Here is a 12,275-nt window from a genome sequence, read left to right as displayed (position 1 = left end):
AACATTGGATGCCACCAACAGGTGCAGACCAGGCTGCGGAGTTCCAAGGGCAGAGGAGGCTGGGAACCCAGGGAGGCTGGGAGTAGAGAGAGCAAGACAGAAGGAGAACCCCAGGTCAGGATGAATGAGTAAAGAACCCCAACTGAAATCATTCAAGGCCTTGTTGGGGCCAGTGAGTGTGCTGGCCAGCCTAAAAGGAAAACTAGAGAGAGAAAACTAGAAAACTTAACTGAAGAGGGCCTTGAATGCTAAGACCAGAGTTTGGAATTTATGTCATTCATAATAGAGAGACATGGAAAGTTAAGCCGAGGAGAAACACTATCAGAATGTGTAAGAAAGTATCAAAAGACCTTTCTTGGCCAGGCGCAGCGGCTCACACCTGTAATTCCAGCACTTTGGGAGATGTAGGTAGGTGGATCACCTGAGGTCAGGAGTTCGAGACCATCCTGATCAACATGGTGAAACCCTGTCTCTACTAAAAATACAAAATTAGCCGGGTGTGGTGGCAGGCACCTGTAATCACAGCTACTTGGGAGGCTGAGGCAGGAGAATTGCTTGAACCCAGGAGGAGGAGGTTGCAGTGAGCTGAGATCATGCCATCACTCCAGCATGGGTGATAGGAGCAAGACTCCATCTCAAAAAAAAAAAGACCTTTCTTGTTTTAGCACAATTAGTACTTGGCCCATGGCTGAAAACAGCAGTTGCTAAAGAACCTGGGGGGGGGGGGAAAAGATGGAGCCAGACCCTGCACTTTGGGTCATCCCTGTAATCCCAGTGCTCTGCAAAGCTGAAGCAAGAGGACAGCTTGAGCCCAGATGTTCAAGACCAGCCTGGGCAACATAGCAGGATCCTGTCTCTACAAAAACAAATGAAACAAAACAAAATTATCCTGGCATGGTGGCACATGCCGATAATCCTAGCAACTGGGGAGGCTGAGGTGAGAGAATTGCTTAAGCTTACGCATTGGAGGCTGCAGTGAACTATAATCGCACCACTGCACTCTAACCTGGGCAACAGAACGAGACCCTGTTTCAAAAAGAAAAAAAACATGGGGCCAGATGCCACAGGCCCCTATGGTTTATCGATGGGTCCCGTTAGAATGCCACCACCCCAAACTATGTAAGCACTTCTGCTGGGCAGGGGTTAGGGAGTCAGAAGAGATGAGCCTAGGGGAACACAGTGGCTTTTCCTCCTTTGGGCAGCCAGGGATATACACCCTCTTTCCCCTGGTGTCGACAAGGACTCCAGGAGACGCACACACAGAGATTGAGGAACCTGAAAGAAGAGAGGCAGGAAATCCATTCTCTGCTTAGGCAGTGGGTGTTTATCTCCTTCTGAGCCAGGAAAAAGGAAGTAAGAGTGACAACACGTGGAGAAAGAGGGGACCAGGGAGCACCTGCATTGCCACGACTGGGTACAATATTGTGTCAGCTTCCTGTGGGTCAGGAGGACAACTTGGAAAAAATAACTGGGCTTAAAGATACAAAAGGCTACATATTGTACAATTCCGTTTATATGAAATATTCAGAATAAGCAAATTCATAGAGACAGAAAGCAGATTAGTGATTGCCAGAGGCTGGAGCAAGTGGGAGGATGGGGAGTGACTGCTTCATGGAGGGGTTTCCTTTTGAGACGATGAAAATGGTCTGGAACTAAATAGCGGTGATAGTTGCACAATACAGTGAGTGTACTAAATGCCACTGAATTGTGCACTCAAATAATTAAATTGGCAAATTTAATGTTAAGTGTAATTTACCCCAATAATTTTCTTTAAAAAAAAAAATAGTAGCTGGTAGCTGGGCACAGTGGTGCACACCTAAAATCCTAGCACCTTGGGATGGGAGGCAGAAAGATTGCTTGAGCCCAGAAGTTCAAAACCAGCCTTAGCAACATTGCAAGACCTTATGTCTAGGGTCTCTGGGCACACAGTAAGATTGCACTTCCTGGTGCCTTTCTGGGTGAGGCCACATGACTAGTTCTAGCCAATGAGATGCAAGTATAAGTCACTCTGGCCCCTGATCTTCTGTGAGCTCTTGTTCCCTCTGGTACAGAGTCTGGCAATGTTAAAGATGGCCACTGTCCCATGAGCCTGAGTCCCTGATACGGTAATACGTGCAGTGGACACATAGCATGAGAGAGAGAAGTAAGCCTTTGTTGCTCTAAGTACTTCAAATTTGGAGGTTGTTTGTGAGCACAGCATCACCTAGCCCATCCTGGAACGATTAGCATTTGGACTCCTGCCTCCTAAATAGACTTAATGAGCCCTCACTGTTAGCCAAAGACATTAGAAAACAAGAAAGACAAAACTGCTTTGGCAGCTCATTATGAAAAGAGAGATGTGTCTCTTTCCTTTCTCCTCTTCCTCCAGCACAAAAAAAGATGCCTGGTAGAGGGAGCAGGAAGTGAAAGAGTACACCCTGCTGTCTTCCTGAGATCCCTCCCCTTGAGCAGAGAGAATTAAATCAGATACGAGATTAAATTTTCAGCCCAACTAGAATAAGTTGTAATAAATAGGAGTGACTAGAAAGCCGTGGGAGCTCCCAAAGAGAGAGGAAGGGGAGAGTCCACAGAGCTTCACTGAAGGCAGTGATTGAGTCTCCAAGACCTTCATGATCCCAAAAGAAAGCTGATGGGTCACACCCTCACATGGAGGTCATTCAGAACAGTTTAAGAGGGCAGGACTATGAAGTGGTGGGCAGATTGAGGACAGCCTACAGGGCTAGCAGCAGTAGGGAAAGCGAGAAAGTGGTGGTAGCTCTAGGGGAAGACCTGTGGTCTACAGATGAGAAACGTGGCCACTGCCAACCCACTACCCATCTGGTTGGGTAATACCCCAACCACATCTTCCCCTTGCTCTCTGGTTTCCTTCCAGTGCCTCCTAACTGGCTGAACCAACAGGTAATTAGAGAGCAAGGGAGCCCTTTGATGCATCCATAAAGGTCTGTCTCCCAGGGCTCAGAACATGGTGGAGAACAATGAAGAGTGAATCAACAGGGCAAATGGAGACTATCCAGAACCTACCTCTGCCGAGCTGAGAGTATTCCAGAAATTGGTTCCAGGTGTTTTAGGAAGATTATTTTTGTTTATGGGTGATGTACCTGAGAAGGATGGAATGGAAATAAGAGGACCATTTATAATAGTTCTTGTCAGATAATGAGTGAAAATGTTGAAAGCTAGGAGGGTGAAAACAGCATCTCGAAGACTAAGGAACAGGAGAAGATAAAGAGGAAGTAATCTGAGCAGAAGTGGCTAAGGAGGAAAAGGGCTGGGAAGTTTTCTTGGCCACCCATTCCAAATGTCCTGACAACCCTCCAGGGAGCTATTTTGGATGCATGTTTAGGAAGAATGCTGCCTCAGTTAGCATCCCGGCAGGAAACAGATGGACACTCAAAAAGGTTGAACTGTAAAGAATTTAATGTAGGGACTATATAGGGTGTAGACTGCATTAAGAAAACCAGCAAGAGATTATGATACACAATCACAGGAAGCTGTTTCCATCTCTGTGCCTGAAAAGTCAAGACAGCGGGTGGTGATTCTGGAACCACAGAAGAACCCGTCCCCACCAGGATCAGGGCTATAGAAGAACACAGCCTCTCAGCCTCTGCCAAACCCTTCATGAGGCTGCAATGGAGGATCAGAGGCAGCAAACACCTCATCCCACTGCCCTCTCACCTTCCAATCTCCTGCTTTGTCTTCCGTTGGGGAAGCCAATCAGTAACCCAAGGGCAAGGGAGCCCAATGGGACCAGAGAAGGGCTGAAAATGGATCTGTGGAAAGAAGAGGACAAAAAGAAAAACCAACCAACTTGGAGGAAGTGAAAGCAGGTAGATAGTGAGGAAATGGATGCTAAGGCAGCAAGCTTTTTTCTGTGTAAAGAAGAGATACAAGGTAAAAACAGTAGTGTCAAGCAAAGGTGTTTTCTTTTTTTTTTTTTTTTTTTTTTCAAGAGCAAGAGTCTCGCTCTGTCACCAGGCTGGAGTGCAGCGGCACGATCTTGAGTCACTGCAACCTCTGCCTCCTGGGTTTAAGCAATTCTCCTGCCTCAGCCTCCTGAGTAGCTGGGACTACAGGCATATACCGCCACATCCGGCTAATTTTTGTATTTTTAGTAGAGATGGGGTTTCACCATGTTGGCCAGGATGGTCTCGATCTCTTGACCTCGTGATCCGCCCACCTCAGCCTCCCAAAGTGCTGGGATTACAGGTGTGAGCCACCATGCAAAGGTGTTTTCTAAGCAAAAGAGATCTGAGCATGCCTTAAACTGAGACAGTTCACCCAAGCCACATCACTGAGGTCATGGTGACTGGTTAATCCTGGGTAAAATTATGTTGAAAAGTTTCCATCAGAGCTATGCGTTTCAGATGACTCAAAGGAGTCCAAGGATGAAGTCAAGGGGCAACTCGATCACAACACAACCCTGCAAGTGCCTGTTGACTCTAACTATCCGTCTTTCACTAAAGAGCAGGCTAATCTTTTAAGAATAGGAAGACTTTCCGTCATAGTAACATAAAGGCTACTGTATTGCATCCCGGGCTCCCTGGAGACTGGCTGGATCTAGTTCAAATAATTTCTTTCCAGAGTTACTGTTGCCAAGAAGATTTAGAATAGCAAACAGTGGTGGTCAGTCGAGGTGAAGCTGCCTGTGCTTTTCAGCCCTTCTTCCCAGGCACTTTGGAGAAATCAGCATCTGACTTTCCAACAACAGCCAATTGTAGTCAACAAATGCATTGTATTTATTTTAAAGGGTTAGCTGTCTTCTGCAAAATCACTCATGAGGACAGTCAAAAAGGAAGAATTCTTCTTCCTTGTGGTTGGAACGGTATGCAGGTGAGCATCTGAAAAGACCAGCCAAATCTGGATCGCTAGTGGGTGGTTAACTAAGAAAGACAGCACAGATTGCTGCTTTCAGCGTGACGTGAAAAGGCTCAGAAAAGGCAAAGTGATCATTGGTCTTAGAGGGGTAGTTGGACTTTGCCAGGAAAATGAGGAGTAAGCCTTCCAGAGTTCAATCTGCCCAATGATTTACCACCAAAGTCAGGGCCCAGAGTACAGAGCTGTGCAGGTTGTACACTGCATAGAGCCCCCCTCTCCCAACTGCCCCACTTTCCTGCAAACAGGGTAGCAACAATTGGAACCCAGCATGCACTCCATTCACAACGCTGTGTGCCCTAGCATGCAGGTGGGTCTGCCTAGAGGAAGGGGTAACTTTTTATTTGCACAATGATGCTATCCACTCGGCAAACCATGTTCCCTGGGGACTGCACTGCCTAGAGGTGGAATGAGAGGTCTATTTCTGATTGTAACAAAGATGCTATCTGTGCTAACAGCAACACTGGCCAGTCTTCCTAGTTGCTAATAATGCATTTACTTTTTCTTTTTTTTTTTTTTTTTGAGACCGAGTCTTTCTCTGTCACCCAAGCAGGAGTGTGCAGTGGTGCAGTCTTACCTCACTGCAACCTCCCAGGTTCAAGCCATCCTACCACCTCAGCCCCCCAAGTAGCTGGGACTAAAAGTGCATGCCACCATGCCTGACTAATTTTTGGTTTTTTGTTGTTTTGCAACAGAGTCTCGTCTCACTCTGTCATCCAGGCTGAGTGCAGTGGTGCAATCTCAGCTCACTGCAAACTCCATCTCCTGTGCTCAAGCAATTCTCGTGCCTCATTGCCCAGGCTGGTCTCGAACTCCTAAGCTCAAGTGATTTGCCCACCTCAGCCTCCCAAGTACTGGGATTACAGGCATGAGCTACTGTACCCAGGTGCATTTACTCTTCATGTCTTGCCTAAGAGAACCTTGCACATAGCCAAAGCATGAATGGGAGAAACTCAGAAAAGATGATAATAGTAATAAGAACAACAATCCCTCTTTTTTGTTTAGCCCTTATCATTTTAAATAACACTTTCCTATCCAGAATCTCATTCAAGCCTCAGAGTAATACCAGGTTCAAACTGGGTAAAGATACCCTTTCCCATTTAAAAATTGTGGGGCTGAGACTCAGATAGCCGGGACTGAAATCTCAGTCTTCTGATTGCAAATTCTCTGCTCTTTGCACAAGACAAACAAACAAAAACACTACACATTTAGAAAAGCTTCTAGGTATACCAACTTGGACTGCCAGCACCTATTTGCCTGTCTCCTCAGTAATAAAACAGTGATTTTCCTCTGGGGACCTTCTGCCAATCTCAGTTTATGTTCTTCAGCCCAGGGAGACAGGGAACTAAGGCCTGGCAATTCAAAGCATTGCCATAAGGGCTGGTTCAGGAATGGGCATGCAATTCAACCAGAGCCCATGAGGGGTGAGGAGACACTTGTAGCACTTGAGACAGGAGGCAGGCCCGACTCTCTTCCACTGGTCTTAGGCATGGAAGAAGGTGTGTCTGGAGTCATTGGCTGCCCTCTTGCCCCCATGTGGAATGTGAGAAAGGCAATGTGGATGATAGAGAAGCCAAGAGACAGGGTACACATGAAATCATTTGAACCTCTGGTTTTAGGCACATAGCCCAGAACTTTTTATTTACCTGAGCCAATATTTTATTATTTAAGCAGCTCAAGTTGCAATAAAAAGTACATCATTTGCAACTAAAAGTGTCACCAGGCACCAAAATTGCATTGTCTGCCACTTGGCTGATTCAGGTAGTTTCTTCCTCTTCTGTCTTGTTACCTTTATGCAGATACAGGCAATGCCACTTACAGCACTGGGGACAAGCATAAGGTTTAATTGCCAAAGACTAATGCACAGAAATTCCCTCAGTGCCATGATATGGCTAATCACCACCTCTCCTCAGCAGCCTGGAAAAGTTAAGAAACCCCCCTTTGCCCAGATGCCCAATGGAGTAGCCTAGCCTGCTAGACATTGTGAGGCAATTGTGTAGTGTAATTACACCTCACTTAGTAGACGTTGATAGATAGAGCGGTGCTCTAATTGTGCTTGGACACCTGCATCAGATAGACCCCTGACAGTGAAAAGATGGCTCCCAATGGCAATGGAGGTTTATGCAAGAGACAGAACAAGAATTTTCTCGCTTATGCATGGGACATAAGTCCTCCCCTTCAGTCTGACTGATCCATCTTGGGTCATGTACTTACCATTAGATCAACAGCACTTGCCAGGAGAATGACATTCATTCATTGGCTTAGACTAACCAAGATGTATGCTGGAGCTGCAAATGGTGTCAGCTTCTTCTGAGTCACCATAAGAGGAATAGAGCCCCAAACTGAGATTCTGCTGAGAAGAAAGAAATAGGGACTAGAGGGCCGGGTGCTGTGGCTCATGCCTTTAATCCCAGCACTTTGGCAGGCCGAGGCGGGTGGATCACCTGAGGTCAGGAGTTCGAGGCTAGTGTGAGCAACATGGGAAAAGCCCCATCTCTACTAAAAATACAAAAGTTAGCAGGGCATGGTGGCATGTATCTGTAATCCCAGCTACGCGGGAGGCAGAGGTTGCAGTGAGCCGAGATTGTGCCATTGCACTCCAGCCTGAGTGACAGAGCAAAACCCACCTCAAAAAAAAAAAAAGCAAGAAAGAAAGAAATAGGGACTAGATGTTGGGTAGGATTAAGAATGTCATTACAACCACTACTTGACCATGTGACCCTGGGCATATCCTCTAACTCTGTGGGCCTTAGTTCCTTGCCTGCAAATTGAAGAGAACAGAATCAAGGATATCAACACTCCCTATCTACTCTAATATGCAACAACTCTACTAACTCCTCACACAAAACAGGAAAACCAAGTAGACAGTATGGGAGGCAGGGAAATTTGAGAATGGTAGTACTCGCTGATGTTTGCTCATTTCAAACTTGCTTCACTTTGGGGAAGATATCTTGATATGACAGAGGTAGGTTTAAAGCTTTTTTGCAGAGATAGGGTCTCACTATGTTGCCCAGACTGGTCTCAAATTCCTGGCCTCAAGTGATCCTCCCACCTCAGCCTCCCAAAGAACTGGAATTACAGGTGCTACCAGGCCAAGCCAAAGTAAAGAGTTTTACTCTCCCCAGTTACAATAAAAAACAATCAAAGGAATTTTCCAGATGTCTTTATTACAAAGTCACATTTCTTATTATTCCATATTCTCTGGCATATAGAAAATCAATTTTAGGCAATGATGATCTGTTTAAGCAAAGTCTGGATTTAGCTTTTTTCTTTTCCTGGACCTGATCAGATCATACAACTACAGCACATTATAAATACCTGGGAAGATTTTTAAATCCCGATGCCAGGTTACAGCCTGGACCACATAATTCAAAATCTTGAGGGGTGAGTACCTGGCATCAATAGTTTTTCAAGCCCCCAGGTTATTCTAGTGTGCCCCAAGGCTGAGAACACTGCCTTTGAGTCTGCCATAAAATCAGTGCCTGCTGAACCGCAGTGGAGAAAGGAAGGTGAGTGCCACACTTCCCTACTCCCAACTATAGGAAAAATAAAATTGTTGCTGGATCTTTAAAGTCTAATGATTCCTGAGATATCTGGGGGAGGGAAGGGGTTGTTCTGTCTCAGGATTCTGAGCTTTATTAATAGGAACCAGCCAGAATGGATGTCTCGCTCCTAAGCGGTCGTAATTGAATCATATTTTCTGGTAAGATGGCCCTTCCCGACTCACCCCCATGAAGAACTGTGGCTGGTCTTTCTTCTGGAAGTGCCTCTAACCAGAGCTCTTTATAGGGCTCCTTAGCAGAAGGTCACTGATTTTATTATGATTTTATTACAGAAAGATTTAAGTAAAAGGGGCCAGAGAGGGCACCTGAAATATTCCAAATATTCACCAGGCAGAAGCACTTAAGAGGGACACCTTCAACTGGAGAAGCTCCAATTTGGGGCTAATCCAAGGGTGTGTCCACATGTAGCCTGAGCCACAGACTAAATGCAGGCACAAGAAGTCATCCCCGGCAGCCTAGGAACATTTAAGGTGAGGCATAAATGTGATTTAGTTCAAGGCATAATCTGTTCTGTTAACAGCATTTTAAAATGTTCCCCAACCTCTGACTTCTGAGACTGACAACATTCCAAGAATCTGAGACTAAATGCTGGAGGAAAAGAAAATATTCCTACCACTAGCTTAGGAATATTTGGTCATTCCTTGGACCAGGGGTGAAGATGAGTACTATACTGGAAACCAAAAATGTGTACTCCCTCTGCTTGATCATATCTCTAAGTAATTTGAGGGCTGCAGAGCATAATTAATTACCAAAAGTATTTATTAAGCAGCTATTGCTTAGGGCTGTGCAATGACTAAAAAGGTTTGGTCTCTAATTTATAGCTGGTGCTTATTAAATACATGCCAATTGATTTATAAGAATTTATCAGAGAGTAGATAAAACACACACTCAGAAGCCACTACCCACGCACAGGCATTATTCAAATGAAGACTACAGTAAGTTTTCCTTTCTCTGTTGTAACCTAATCACAGCCACTTATAGTTTATAAGCCCACTACACGTTTATCAGCACATTATTATAAATCTTGCTCAATATGAGGATCCTATCGTCTTTTGTTTTTGTCAGACAGAGTCTCACTCTGGCTCTGTCACTCAGGCTGGAGTGCAGTGGCCTGCACTCAGCTCACTGCAACCTCGTCCTCCTGGGTTCAAGTGATTCTCGTGCCTCAGCCTCCAGAGTAGCTGAGATTACAGGTGTGCACCACTACACCAGGCTAATTTTTGTGTTTTTAGTAGAGATGGGGTTTTGTCATATTGCCCAGACTGGTCTGGAGTTCCTGGGCTCAAGCAATTCATCCACCTCAGCCTCCCAAAATACCGGGATTACAGGTATGAGTCACCGTGCCCTGTCCTTATCTCTTTTCAGAGATGCAAAACAGGCTATCTCTATAAAAGGCTGACATGAGCCGGCACAGGAGTGCCAGACATACCCTGAATGCTAGGAGGATAGCAGCACCAGGTCCCAGGCCCTGTGGGAAGGATTCAATGTGGGGAAAAAAAATAGCACTCGTCTGTGACCAGAGCCATGCTAAAGTCATTGAGTTACTTCCAACTTTTCTTCAAAACTATTTTTTGACACATAATTGTACATGTGATATTTTGAAAAATACATACAACATGTAATGATCAAGTCAAGGTATTTAGGATATCCATCACCTCAAGCATTTATCATTCTTTATGTTAGGAACATTGATCTTCTAGCTATTTTGTAATATGCAATTATTGTTAACTATCGTCACGCTACTGTGCTGTCAAACACCGGAACTTACTCCTTTTATCTGACTGTATGTTTGTACCCATTAACCAACCTCTCTTCATCGTCCCTCCATCCCCAGGCTCACTTTATTTTTTATTTTATTTTTTTGAGATAGTTTTTCTCTTCTCACCCAGGCTGGAGTACAATGGTGTGATCTTGGCTCACCGCAACCTCCACCCCCCAGGTTCAAGTGATTCTCCTGCCTCAGCCTCCCAAGTAGCTGGGATTACAGGCACCTGCCACCTCACCAGGTTAATTTTGTATCTTTAGTAGAGATGGGGTTTCACCATGCTGGCCAGGGTGGTTTCAAACTCCTGACCTAGGTGATCTGCCCACATCGGCCTCCCAAAGTGCTGGGATTACAGGTATGAGCCACCACGCCTGGCCAGATTCATTTTAATCTTGCCTTTTAACCCAACCTGATTTGGGATGGGAATCAGTCTAGGCTAGCTGGGGTTAGGGGAAGAGGTTCAAGCCAGATGCAGATAATCATAGAGCATGGAGCATGAAGCACACACTGTAATAATTAGAACTCTTTTAGCTGTGACTTACAGAAGCTCAACAGAAATCAACGTAACCCATAAGAGAATGTATTGGCTTCAAGGTATAGTATTGGCTGGATCGAAGTGCTCAAAAGCTATTATCCAGAATCAACCGCTTTCCATTCCCTTACTCTGAGGATGTCCTCCACGTTGCCTTCATCTTCAGACAGGCCCTCTCCCAGTGGTGGCAATAATAATTGTCAGAGACTGGGTGCAGTGGCTCATGCCTGTAATCCCAGCACTTTGGGAAGCCGAGACAGGTGAATCACTTGAGGTCAGGAGTTTGAGATCAGCCTGGCCAACATGAGGAAACCCCCGTCTCTACTAAAAATTTAAAAATCAGCCGGGTGTGGTGGTATGCACTTGTAACCTCAGCTACTTGGGAGACTGAGGCATGAGAATCATTTAAGCCTGGGAGGCAGAGGTTATAGTGATCTGAGATCTGCACCACTGCACTCCAGCCTGGGCAACAGAGTGAGACCCTGTCTCAAAAAAATAAAATAAGAATAATAATTGCCAGAGCTCCAGGATCACATTCTACCAGCTTCACGGCCCAGACAGTTCTAGCAAGAGCCAGGGCTAGTTCTCACTGGCCTAGCCACAGTCACAGACTCATCTCTGAACCAACATCTGTGACCAGGGGAATGCAGTTCTCTCATGGCCTCATGCCCACTTCTCATTCAAGGAGGAGAGGTCAGCCCTGCTCATACCACAAGGACTAAGACTTAGAAGAGAGTGACCAAAAGAAAATCAGGGTGTTTTCCCAGGAGAATGGAAATAACAAAAACAGTTCTCCACTGCCTTGACAGTGCTGGCCCATTTTGTGGATCCTAGAGTTATGGCACCTATTCTTACCCTCACTCTCCTTAAATTTCCTGTGCCCGAAACTTAATAGGCAATTGAATAAATAGTTTTAAAATGAATCAATGAATGAATCTGGTTGAGAACTTAAAACACGAACTATTTAAATATTGTACAGTATTTGGTGACATGATCAATGGAAACTATAAAAAGCAAAGATGCAAAAATAAAGGAAGAGATGAGGGGATGCCATAGGGAAGAGGCAAGGCCTGAACTGGGTCTTGAAGGATGGGGAGAAATGGGGAGGGGAATGCATTCCATGAAAGGTCACGTGGGCTCAGCACTGAAATCAGACAAGTACCATGCATCCAGGGACAGAGAGAAAACTTGCCAGGCTGGGCTTCATGTGGACAAATAGTGGGAGAGGAGTGGGGAAGGTAGGAGGGCCCACCATGAGTCTGGGGTGGCCATATGAGGACCCAGAACTGTATCCTGTAGATGCTGGGAGGGGGCAGAAAGGGAGAGCTGGCACAGAAGGAAGAGAGAAGAGTTCACTTTGGGACAAGATGAGGCTGCAGTGTCAGCAGGAAGCATGAAGTAGGAGAGTGATGACGACAGTGCTGCTTTGCACAGATAAGCCTGGCGGAGACACGGAGGGGGCTGGACTCTTAGGGGTGAGGATAAAGGAAGGGTGTCAGTGGGGAAGCTGCTGCCAGGTGGAGATAATGAGGGTCTGAACTCCATC

At 45.6% G+C, this 12,275-nt stretch overlaps 1 long non-coding RNA gene across 7 annotated transcripts in view; it reads right to left on the bottom strand.

Moving 5' to 3' along the window:
- LOC126937484 (uncharacterized) overlaps nt 1-12,275 on the bottom strand; it is a 201,959-nt gene that overhangs the window by 111,174 nt on the left and 78,510 nt on the right. The gene's annotated exons all lie outside the window — the stretch shown is intronic.

The sequence above is a fragment of the Macaca thibetana genome, chromosome 15 (assembly GCF_024542745.1).
Source record: "Macaca thibetana thibetana isolate TM-01 chromosome 15, ASM2454274v1, whole genome shotgun sequence".
Classification (NCBI taxonomy): Eukaryota; Metazoa; Chordata; class Mammalia; order Primates; family Cercopithecidae; genus Macaca; species Macaca thibetana.
This window is presented reverse-complemented; position numbering and strand designations above follow the sequence as displayed.